This window comes from Thermobia domestica, chromosome 14 (assembly GCF_964235325.1).
Source record: "Thermobia domestica chromosome 14, izTheDome1.hap1.1, whole genome shotgun sequence".
In the NCBI taxonomy this organism is placed as follows: Eukaryota; Metazoa; Arthropoda; class Insecta; order Zygentoma; family Lepismatidae; genus Thermobia; species Thermobia domestica.
In genome coordinates this window covers 97,096,456-97,110,089 of record NC_137467.1, presented here as the reverse complement: position 1 = coordinate 97,110,089, position 13,634 = coordinate 97,096,456, and positions in this window count along the sequence as shown.

The window sequence follows — 13,634 nt, the reverse complement described above, 5'->3', positions numbered from 1 at the left end:
TTTTTGTGTGTGTTACTTGCAAAAAGTCCTTTCCAGTGTCCTGCCGTCAGATGTGATTACACCGTTTTACGTGGAATCCACTTTTACTAATAGTGACTTACCTAGATTTCTTTCTCCGGAGAGCCAGGTCTGCGCCACAACTGCAATAAATGGTTCTATGTTTTTTATCTTTTGAGTGAGAAGTGAATCTTTCAAGATCCCAACACAGGTCGAAAGTGCCCATAACTTCAGAAATCTGAATAATCGAGGTGAAGTGATATTTACAAATTTGATAACTGCTCAGTAGCGTGTTATCCTGGGCAGGGATATGCGAAGGGGATCGGTCTTCAGGGTCCTGGCTGCACCTGGAATTCAGATTTTTCTGTAAATTTAGCCTAATTTTAGAGGTCATTTTACAAGTGTTAATATAATTTATCCTGATATTGAATTTGGACCTCTGAAAAACTTTGGAGTCTCCAAATATACTCCTGCCCGTACGTGCCTGATCCTGCGGATAGGTTTTGGATTTTTCTCTGTATTTTTTCTTACAGTGTGAGCCCGGAAAATCTTGCCCCATCGTACTTATGGACCTTATTTAGAACTAATTATTTAATTGAACAATGATAGTTCAATCCAATAATGAAGTTAGTAATCGGGACACTCACCACGCAGTATTTAGTTCAGCTTGTGCCACTCAGCCTCCATAGCCCTTCACTGGCTTATAGAACTATTGAGTTTCAGTGATCTTTGAAGCGAAAATTTATAAACCTTTTTTTAAAAGTAGTTTCTTCTTTTTACCTACAATTTGAAAGTTTTATCCCACTGTTTGATTTTTATTTTGAGTTAATATACGGAAAGAAGTCAAAAAGTAACTTTTTTTTTTAAAAAAAAAAGTTAATATCAGCTTGATCGGATTATCAAATTAAAAGACCGGGACAGTTTATACTAGTGGTCAGATTTCAGTTTTAGCTAGTAATTTGTTGTCCCACAAACGTTATTATGGTAATAGTTAGACCTACAATTGTAGATTTTTTTTTAAGAAGTGAAGGTTGCAAAAACATCTGGGAATGTAGGAATTTAATTAATGTAACATTCAAATAAATTAAAGTACAACATTTGACATTAACTAGATCGGCAATATAATGCAGCCTGAATGACAAATGAAAGGTATTTAACATACCTTACAATTTAGATATTTTCCTCAGAAGAATGAATTTTCTTTAACAGCTCACTATTTTGCATGAGGCAATTATAAACTTTTAAGGAGAGTTATGAAAATATATTTTCAAAATGAGTATTGCTTTTAATGCTTCTGCTTTTTATTTTTTTTTTCTTCTTGTTTCAATCCAATACATGTTTATTAGACCATATGAGTTTCACATAAACATTTGTTCTGGGAACACATAAAACAAACTCTATCGTTTTTCAGATGTTGTCAACAATGATATGTACGTCCTAGCACTCGTGGAATATTTCAGTTTTACGAACAGCGACCATTTTCAAAAATCAGAACATTCAGATGCCCCGAGAAATACCCTCGAGATAGGAAGCTGGAGGTGTCCCAATAGACCTTGGAACTTGTGACCAGCCTAATAATAATAATAATAATAATAATAATAATAATAATAATAATAATAATAATAATAATAATAATAATAATAATAATAATAATAAGTGAATAAATATTTGAAATTGAATTATTATTATTATTATTATTATTATTATTATTATTATTATTATTATTATTATTATTATTATTATTATTATCTCAGGATGTTGACTAAAATTCTAGGTCCTTATGGAAATAGAATCCGAGATATGACCGCGAAAGATATGCATGCTGATTATTATTATACATGAACCTTCAATAAAGGTGCAATAATATATAACTTTTAAGTATACTTTACTTTGAGTACCCTAATTTTCTTACTTTTCTTGTTTCAGGTAAGTGTTGCTTCTCCATTCGAATCGTGTAGCATGTAAGTAATGACTGAATATGTTTTTAATTATTATTATCTATTTAATCTGTAATACATGTGAATTGAAAAATGTGGATAATTCTGTTCATATGCACCCTGTGTCATAATTCTTATCTGATCGGGGTGGGCGGAGGCTCAGTGGTAGAGCGTTCACCTCCGTTGCATGGTGTCCCTGGTTCGATCCCACCTCGCGCCGTGTAAACTTTGTGGTGGACAAACACCGTGCTCGTGGGCTATCTCGGGGTTCTCCCGTTTCCTCCCACTTTCTTCATTCCACCATTTCACTCATTTCTCATACTCACTGTCTCCTTTAGCCTCACCGGCATAACTGTGGGACGTAAAACTGAAAGATTTAAATTCATTTTTTTCTTATCTGATCGGGAATCATACCCAAAACAATATCTGCACATTACATGGGAATGAGCAGCCATTTCAGGTACGGAGGAACTGGGACATAGCGGATTATAATTATGATTTTAGATTACAGAACGTGGATTCATAATGAAAACAATAATTAAATTGGTGTTTGGTTATATTAGCATTTACGTTATCTTGCCTGAATTGTGTTACTAATTTCTCTGCCGATGTTATCCGGTAGCTTAAAGTCTCGGGTACCATCATTTTAACTGATTTAACAACGTATATCTACTTGACTACACGTACATTAAACCAATCTGTACTAAGGTCACTTCATGTATTTCGTTTTTGCTTATTAGAAGCTTCCATGTGCTTTTCCTTTGCACATGTAACATTTCTCACTGCGGTGACTTAGAGAAAAAGAAGCTGAGAGGACTGACCTTTCCTTCAAAACCTAAACAGTTATTTCGGCATTACCAAGAGGTAATTATTTCGCTGTTATCACTGTATTATTTCTGACTTCATTACTGGCCTGCTGTTAGTTCATAGTTGTAGATATTTATTTATTTATTTATTTTTAAATTTATACGTAGTACTACAAGTAGTTTACCATACGTAAGGCAGTCTATCATTATTTGATTTGAGGATGCGCGTTCTTTATTTTACTTGCACTTTTTCACAACAGTTTCTCAAGGTACTTTTGATCTTCATCTAATTTTGCTTGGTTTGGAGATAACCGATGAAAGATTCAAGCTCATTATGAGGAATAATTCACAAAAACTTTCCCGTTGTACGTAAGATTGATGTAATCTTTGGCCGTGCACCTATCAGTTTGCCGTAAGAGATGTTTGTGCAATCGTGCAAGTGAATTATGGCCTAGATTTTATACATAAGGTACTTGCCATTAGATATGTTCGTTCTATAGGTAAAATTTGAAATCAATTTCGACCTGTTAAGTACCATTTTTGTGCTTTAATTTGGTTCTGAACAACGTAAATACCTAAGCAGTATTTTCATAATCATTATTTGACGCAAAATACTAAAAATATTCAAAAGGTGCATTTGATGAAAGGAGCGTTTAAACTCATTGTTCCGTCGAATGTGTGACAAAGACCTCAGAAGTAAGGGAAGATTATGAAGCACATTTGTGTGATCATAGCGGAGCGCAAAATCAAAGTCTGTTAATTCTTTATTGAATTTATTTTTGTATTGTGCGACCAACTTAAGTAAAACGCTGGAAACTGTGCAAACTGAAAGCTCAGATTCCAGTTCTCTTTCTTCGACAATGAAACCATCATTCATTCGCTCTGAGAGAGCCTTCCTCTTCTGTATAATTACAACATTATTATCATTTATAAAATTACAATGTCAACAAATGTTTTATAGGAATGCAACAATAGTAGGGGCAAAGTCTGTGAGTCAGGGTTCTACTTTTTATAGTGAGATATTAACGATCGATCGTATGAGGACTTGGGCCAAAGATTTCTCCAGCACATTCAACATAGTTAATTGCAATTTTGCATGTTATGCACGCGTTACTAGTAAGCTGACTCAGCTCAATTTGGCGTGCTATATGCTGTTACCTAGTTTACTGGATTTTGAATTTGAGTAGTATTCCGTTCAGCAGCAAGGCTATATATAAGACGTGGACTTATAGCTAAACGTGGGATCCGAACCAGATGAACTCCTGCCGGAAATTGAACCCGACTCCCCGCCTAGTATACGGAAGAATTAATGTTAATTAATAATAATGATAATACAGTATTGGAAATATACATACAATTTCAAAGAAGTAGTCATTCAAATGGAAGATAAAGGGAAAAGTTGATCCTCAGATCGATCTTTTTATAGTACTTATGGAAAGACTGAGATTCCCAACCGTATACGACTGTACTGTTTACATTGTTTACGGCATAGTATTCATAAATGAGCTCTGTAATCGCAGCCAGTCAGTCCATACTTGCAGCTCCAGCTCCATACAATACTAGGAAATTTGGCAAAGACTCCAGTCGGAAAGAAGCGAAGTAGCACTTAGTTCTCGCAATATCAGCTCTTTAAGTCTCTCTTGCTTTCTTTTTCTTTTCTCCTTATCGTGATTCATGTAGGGCGGAGCCATGGCATTTGAAGCTGTGTGTAAATTGCAACAGTTAGTTTCTCTGCTTGAGGAAGAACTCTTCATTTTGTAGCTTCTAGAACAACGATCGTGTTCTGCTTTACGAGGACATGTTGAATAGGATGTAAGTGGAATCATCCTTATAATATAAAGGGCTGTGTAGGAGCAGGATACAGTACGTCGTATTCTATGTATAATGCAAATTCACAGGGGAAAAAGAAGAGAGCTAAAATTGGATGTGTTTGTTTAGGTTGAATTAAAAGCATTCATAAAATGTCTTTTTAAATGAATTTCGATTTTGTCATCAAGTTCTCTACAGCAGCATAGCTATACTGCAGTGAGAATAACTGGATTTTCTTTTTTTCTTCCTTTTTTTAAATATAATGTGGGTTTTATGTTTTATCTGACTCATATACCGCAGTATTCTCAACCGTGCTATATAAACGGATTTGGTAGAAACGATATATGAAAGAAAACAACAAGTAAAATACGAGAAAGTAAAATAGTAAAAATAAATGCAATGTTAATTACTTTTTATTTTTATTTTTTATTTTTATTTATTTATTTTTTATTTTTATTTTTATTTATTTACTTATTTATTTATTTATTTTAGCTGGCAGGCTTTCCACAACTTTGAAAATCAGTGGTTAGTGATGTGGATGTCCTCACAGGCTTTAGTTGGGCGATATAAGATCGGCCTGTGTCTTTCTAGAGTGAAGTTTAAATCCCTTAATTCAGTAATTTTCCCCTTGCCTCCGTATATCATACAAGACAGAGGAAATGAGAGGATTATAGAATAATACCGTTTTGTGTTGTATTCTTACGATGATCATTGAAACTACCTCTATAAAAATGGCGTATGGTATCATAACAGGGAAATTTTCTGTTAGTTTTGACAGTAGTACAGTGAGAAAAATTCAGTTGTAGAGGTGCCAAAATCCTTTACAGAGATGTTTTCGTTTTAATAAATTTACTTTATATTAAATGTGCAATTTTAGTTTACTTTCACGTGAGTATTTTCCACACCAGACAATCATTCAAACCGTTAAACTATATTAGATAGGCCCTATATTTTAACAGTTCGGAATGTATTGTGTTGTGCTGATGACAATTTTACATTATCTTATTATTATTTTGCATGCATATCATACTTTTCATTACTGTAAAATTAAGTATCTGTCCTTTCATATATTTTACTCAAAAAGAAAAACTGATTAAAATAAAGAGATAACATTGCCGAGCTGGCATTCTTTCAAAAATAGTTCAAAATGAATTAGAATTATTAAACTTTATATCATCATTAAAGTTCCATGTTCCTTAAATTAGAACTAGAACTAATAATGCAGGTCTCTTCTGTTGCAAAAGGACTAGAACCAACATAATGCTGAAGTCACCAATATGGGAAATATGTTCTGTCTATAACAAGTTATATCAAAAACATAATAAAATTGATATATGTACAATGTCCTGTAAAGCACTAAAAAAAAAAAAAAACTATTGTAGAAATGTATTGTAATATTTCAATATTCTAATTGGGCATCTGCTTGTTGTGTTGATAAATAAATAAATTAATTAATTAATTATATAAAAATACAATTCATATATTAAAAATAAAGAAATACATGTTAGAACAATCCCTACAGATCGGCATTACTGTTAGTTCCGAAACATGCAAAGGCCAATAATAATAATAATTTTCGACCTATCAGTTTACTTTGTACTGGCCTCAAAACTTTAACCCGTTGTCTCACTCTGTGAATGAAAATTAACATTAAAGAAATATTAAGTTCATTCCAATATGGTCGTTGTTAGACATACCGTCTTTATGAAGCACTTTCCAATATTCGAAATTTTGTAGTGTGTTATGAGTCTAAATGTGGTGTAGAATTCAGCATCACTATCTGTTTGACGTATTAACTCACTTTGGATGTAGTGACAATGTCAAGCATTTATTTAGCTTATCTTTGGCTCCTCTGTTATTTGCTGTTCAATCCCCTTTACTAAGAGTCCCAGTAGTTATATACTTCTAACATCGGTATCGAAAGCTATGTAGATGTTACCCATTATTTTGTTCACAGCCCTATAGAAATACAATATATTTAATACTTACTTGGTCGATAACAACAGGTTTCTGGTATAAAACTAAAAAAAAAAAAAAAAAAAAAGATAAAAATAAAAATTGTGTGTTTAAATTACGAATGTGATAGTTTTATTGTGATTATTTTTTCTCTTGCCGATTCTATTAGAATCTTGGGCATTGAACGGTTTCCTACCACAATATATACAATTAATATTGACTATGTCCATATTGCTTCTAATATTAGAAACATTCTTTATTTTCAGGAACATCGTCACTTAAATTTGTTAGGCAGGATGTTATATTTTAAACAGTCAGCTTTTAGTTTGTTCTGGCCCATTGTTCAAGTTCTTCCCCTCTCCTTCCGTATTGCACGTTCTTTATACAGATCTGCGTTGTTTCACTTTTAGCATAGAAAACTACTACGAGTGTCTTCGTCTCAGCTAAGTGTTTTATCCAATGCCAGAGGCCTCAGTTTCTTTAATGTATACTTTCAAGCCAAAGCTCTTTTGCTTCATCGTAGCTGTCCAGTCTCGTGTTCTAACAACAATACTGAGTCTGCTATCGTATTTGCAGAATGTTTCGCTTGTATTGTTCTTGAAGGACCCATCCATGCCTTTCCATGGAGTCAGAGGTTTCCTTACCTCTGCGACGTTGTGTTGAATATGGCTTAAGCCTTATTAGCACGATGCAAAATAGAAAGCGCCCTCCACACACTTGCGCACCAAGATGATATTAAAGCAACCATCTCACAATTGGTCTCGCGTCTGAACACTAAAATCTCTGTGATATGCTATTGTCAATAATGCTTATGAAACAAATGACCGGTTGTTTCATCTCAGTGACCCCAAAAACTATTAAAACAGCGGAGGACGGATTATTATCCAGAGCACAGGGGCGCACAATATGTAAATACGGACCTGCTTATTAGTAATGGTAACTTGTGCCTTCCCTGCCAACAACTTTATAGTCGTAGTCGTCACTTAGAAATTTGTTTTACTGTAGAATGTATTTGGCAAAAGCTGTGAGAAATTTTAAGCAATATATATCATCTCAATCCCTCGTCATTTCGAGCCACTAGTTTGATCCCTTATCCTGATTTTAATCCTACTACAAAGAAAAGTGCTGTTATTTGGTTCGTCATTCACTCAATGACGTATATGTTTACCACGCCAGATCCTTACCATTCCGATATTTACCTGACTTTCCTGAAATATTGTGCTTACAGCATCTCATTTGTGTATAAAAGTAAAATTCAAACGTTTTAATTGTCATAACTTAATCGTATGATGGTTGCCCCACTATGAACAAACAAAAAGGAAATAATTTAGTTGTATTTTGTTTGTTATTATTTCTCATTCTTGTTTTCTGTTGTATAATCATGTCAAACCTCATCCTGTTCTATCGCTGTAGTACTTAGCCTGTAAATAAAGTCCTTTTCCTTTTCTTCGTGGGACGTAAAACTCAATGATTCCATTTCATTCATTTCATTTTCATTTTCATTATTATTATTAAAAAAAAAAAAAAAAAAAAAAAAAGCTGTTCTAATGGCTACTGCGTGTAAAATTGCAGCACGTGATCTTAGGTTTAATTCTCGGTGGGAGTTTAAAGAAAAACATACTTTGACCATTATTCACTAATCATCCGTCTCCCTTAATCTAGTGGTCATAACCGTGAAATGTTTAAATTAAAAACTTTCATTTTTTTAAAAATATTATGTTTATTTTCCTTTCTTTCTTTCTTTTGTTCTACTCAAGGTCATAATATATTCGCTTGTTAACACCTTTATTTTCATTATTACTTTTCTGTGTTGATTGTATTTCATTACATTATTCCAATGTTTCTTTCTTCTTTTGGATTTGAGTCCCACTATAGTAAGGTCAGAGAACATACCGAGTTCAAATTCTCAAGACTTCTCCAAATGGACATTCATTTTCTGTTGGTAGGCAGACTAGCCATCAGGGAGTCGTCGGAATGTGTACAGCAACGGAAGAGCTTAAAACACGCGATTCTTGAAATTCCACACGTTGTGTCTGTCTGTCATTCTGTCAGGGATAAAAAAAAAGCACGCACATTCTTACCCTCACATGCAATTTCTGTTATCCTGGTTCTGTATAAATTGTAGTTGAACCTTAAAAGGTTGTATAAGGTTGAAATCTTTGCTCATTGTCTAAAGAGAGAAATAGAGAAAAAAATCCCCTTGAAACAGGCAACGAAAAAATCTGTAAGGTCCAGTACGTAAAGTACACAAAAGAACCGTCAATTGTGTTGTAGCAAGATTTGATGCCTGCAGATCTTTTAAACAACATACTAATACGTACAAAGGGGAAGATATAGACTAATACGTACAAAAATACATAATATACATGAATTTGCAAATTGCAAAATCTTTGGGAATTGTGCGAACATTCATTTTCTTATTTGATATTTATTGCTTATTGCTCTGTAATTGAACCACCTATCTATATTTAAACGTGGGTCCATTGAAGAAACATTATTCCAATGTTGTTAGAGTTAAATTATTTACTTCCGTACGTTTTACACGTGACTGAGCATTCGATAAAATAATGATCATCTTTGTTTCTTAGAAATCTTTTCTAAATACTGTATCTTTTGCTGTAGTTTCGGAAGATCAGTAAACAAGTTTATATATACAGTGAAACCTCTATAAAGCGGACAGCCGTGGGGAATCAAAAATTGTCCGCTATAGAGAGGTGTCCGCCTTAGAGAGGTTTCAATATTTACTTACGTAAATTAATAAACAGGGTAATATGCAATTAGAAAAAAATATTTTTGCATGAATCATGTGTTTATACCATGACATCATTACCAAAAAGTTAGTATGCCTGCATTATTTTGCTCCATGCAATTCGAGGCACAACATGGGAATAAGATGTTATAGTTCTCTGCACTTTACACTTATTACTACTTACTACGTTTTCGATATGTTGCTTTAATTTCTAAATTAATTGTAGTCCATGAATGACTTTTTTAAAGGACAATATGCGTACACGTGGTCAAAAATACCAAACTTGTCTTCTGTTTGGTTAGAGATTCCAGCGGGACAGTAGAATGATGTGTCATTCCAAAGAGTGGGCAACTGTCAATCACTTTTGTTTCTGGAGCAAGTTGGGTGGGAGTGGAAAGCAAGCAAAGGATATAAGGGTGTTCTGAAACAGAGACCCTTCCTCTGGGTTGCTGAATAGACAGTTGAGGAGGCAAAATGTTGTCACACCAATGTTCTTCCTTGGTGGCATACGTATGAATTACTAAAGGTGTATTTTTACTGCATTTTCCAACTTGCTTCTAGAGGAAGTGTCCGTAATACGAAGTAAATAATACCTATAAAAGACAAGAAAGACTGTCCGTGTCCGTACTAGAGAGTGTCCGCTTTAGAGGGGTTTGCCAATATGTTTTTTCCTATTATAGTGTTTGGGGATTACAAAATATGTCCGTTATGGGAGGTGTCCGCTTTATAGAGGTGTCCGTTAGTAGGGGTTTCACTGTATATTCTATTGCTCGGAAGTGTAAGAACAGATCTTTTCTATTAAGTCTTCGTACAGAAAGAAAATTGATATAAGTTCTTGTTTCATTTCGCTGCTTCCTAGTCAACTTCCATTAACTGATGAATGTACTCGTAGCTATTTGTAAATCCACAATTTTGGACCACTTTTAGTGTTTCACTACTTAGGTGGCTGAGGCAGTACGAATGTTTCCAGTATTTCCTTAAACTGACGATTTTTATTAGCATGTATTGTCATAGGTGCAAAGGAGAAAAGAATAATGAATTTGCATCTCCAAAGGTCGAAATGAAAAGAATAATAAAGAATGTGCCGTAATGGTATATAAGTAATTATGATATTGAAATTATAATGTTTAGATCATGAGTGCGAACTAAGATAGATATTTTATGCAAAATTTTAATATTGCAGAAATAGTTTTATTATGCCTAGGTAGGATGTTTAGAACCTATTATTTATGAAATAAAAATAGTAGCTAGGTAATAATTGTGCCAATGCTGTAGCTACATTGGAATACCGCGTAGCGAGGTCGGCGAAGTCAAGTAGTGCAGGGTCTGGTCAGAGGGAATTATGTTGTGAAGTAGATGTTGATACTTCGACTTCTACTCAGCGTCATGAGGACAATTTGAGATCTATTTGAAATAAAGAATACTCATGCAAAGTGTCGTCTAGGAAGCCAGCATTAACGGCAAGAATAGCCAATGTGCTGTCCATATGTCACCTCAAAGGCATGAGTACCATAAGCGGACGGGTATCTCTTGGCCTTCAAGGCCTGTTGCATCAGGATTTTAGTTTATATAAGGTAGGTATTAATTAGGTTCTGCATTCTTAAAATCTACAAGATTAGATAATGGCTTTTACTTCAAAATACTCTTATTTTCTGTAAGTTGAATACTTTCGAATAGAACCAAAGGTGACAAACATAGACTTTCTTCACTGTAATTCTTATTTTAACCCAAAAAATATGTCGATATTTATACCAGAGTATAATAATATAATCGCAAAGCCCTCAGTGCCGTTCTGTAACATATGTAACTCCAACATAATAATAATAATAATAATAATAATAATAATAATAATAATAATAATAATAATAATAATAATGGTGTTCGTTCTACACTAGGCATTTCTCTGATTCTTTGTTATGGATTTCTCATCTTGACACTTTTTTGTGATGTGTGCCGGATAATATATGTGTGTAATGAAGATGTAATTACTCAGATTTCGGATACGTTGTGTTAGATTATCCGTTTACAGCAACTCTTTAATTTCCAGTTTCTCATATACTCTTACACATAAGCGAAACAACCTGGCAAGCCTGCCTCTACTCATACTGTAGCGTAATTTGATAAATGGAAAAGATCTGTTTTCGGATTGAATCTTCATGCAAAAGAAGTTAAAAGTTTTTATATTCGGTAGAAACATCTCTTGTTTCTAATTTAGTCTGTCTACCTAGATTTTCTTAATATTGACATTCTATCTGAAATAAAAATACACAGAAAGAAAATTAAAGAAACAAGTTAGGTGAAGGCAAAACGTGTTTATTTCTTTTGTTTGCCCACAATTCATTTATTTATTTTTTTTAACTGTAGAATAACCGGTGGGCAGTTAGCGAGTGAGATGAATGGAAAGTTTCGTGTGAATATTTGTATTTCAGACGCTTGCTTGGAGGAAGCCATCTGCTCTGTCCTCCATTGACGGTTGTATGTGCGTATGCGTGATAAAACATTTTATGTTTACTCCAACGTATACTTACCGTAGCATTGACCAATTTAATATGTGAGTAGTTCGTGCAAGTTATATATATATATATATATATATATATATATATATATATATATATATATATATATATTCGGGTGCGTTACTATTTACTATTTAAATAAAACGGAGCTATCAGGTCTAGTACAACATTGTATAAACACTTTCTTTAATTGCTAACTGCAGAATAATGGTTACAAGCACTTTCTCACATAGTAATGTCCCAAACACAGAAATACTTTATACTTCCCTGGTATTAAAGCGAAATTTTGAAATACTTTGCTTTTTGGGGAAGTGTATAAATTTATTTTAATAATTTAAAACAATATATATTCATATTTTTAATGCAGTATTTTTTTTAATACTTCGAGATCCAAGTGCTATAATTTGAAAAATTTTAGCTAAAATTTGCGCAGCTCACACCTTGCTTTTGACACTTTGAACGATCAGAGGGACACTGCAATCCTTATCATATGGACTGCTTACTACGCGAAACAGGTACGAATGTATCATATTTATATTTGTTGGGCGAAGCTGGCCAAATGTACGTATTGTAAGAGTAGTAGGGTTCGTCTGAGTATTCAACATGTTCTATAGAATGCAACGAATACTTAGATATCAGAGATTGTTTCTAAGTGTCGCACAATTTTAGTCATATTTTGGGTGAGGCCGATTTTATAAGTATTCGCGTTATTCATCCTATGAGCATAGAGCATTCCGTGATTTTTTTAGCTTTTGTATTTACAGTATGTGATATTTGATCATATGTTAACATTTTTTCTTCCATTATGAACATTTTTCTAAACTTAATTTTATCTCCGTTTATTTCTTTTTAACTATTAACTTATATACTTATTTTAGTTATTATTTCGTTTTGTTCGCTTTTCTGGTTTAGTTTACTTTCTAGTATTTTATTTTAATTTGACTCAATCTTATCTCGTTACTCTGGCGATTGGCCTATATTGTAGAATAAACAACCTCACTCCAAAAGTAATACCCTATTTTTTAAATATCCATTTTTTTATTCTACGTGTTTACTATTTTTACAATATATTAGAAATCTGTATACCTGTTCTGTCGCCTTGCAGGTCTGAGCCATTATTAAGAAGCCGTCAAAAAAAAAAAAAAAATAGTCATCATCTTCAAACTTGTTCCCCTAAAGGAGTACTTGAGTTTTCAAAATAGGTTTTAATCCGCTGGCGCTAGATCAGGACTGTGAGCAGGATATGGCAGGTTTGTTCACCAAAGTGTTCTGATTGTTCCCTCGCTGTGTCGACTGGCATGTAGTTTAATGTTTTCATACAACAGCTAAACGTCTTCCTCCAGTCAATGCTGTCTATCACGACTCAATCGAGCTTGAATTCTTGTTTTGGAGGGGAAGGAGCGGAGTCTGCCTTATATGCAGCAGAATTAATAGTGACCATTTTTCGCGGATGTCCAGAGGCAGCAAAATTACAGTCCAGAAAACCATAACAATAATTTTTCCATCTTTAACCGCAGATTAGAACACGGTACTACCCCATTGGCAGTCTCTTTGCTTCAGGTTCAAAATGGTGCAGTCACGTTTTATCTGCCGTCATGATTTTTGAAACAAATTCCTCTTCATTTTGCTCGTATGGTACCAAGAAACCGGTGCGTATTGTTTCTCGTATTTCCTTGTGTTCAGCTGTCAGCTTTCTTGGCACCCACCTTGCATAGACTTTTTTCAATGGTAACTGGTTCAGCACTGTGCATACACCTGTTTGGCAACACTCAGATGAAGAGACATTTCTTTCACAGTCACACTCTTGTCAGCCATAACCATGTCATTCACCTGCTTCATGTTGTCACCCATTCATGCAGTCTGT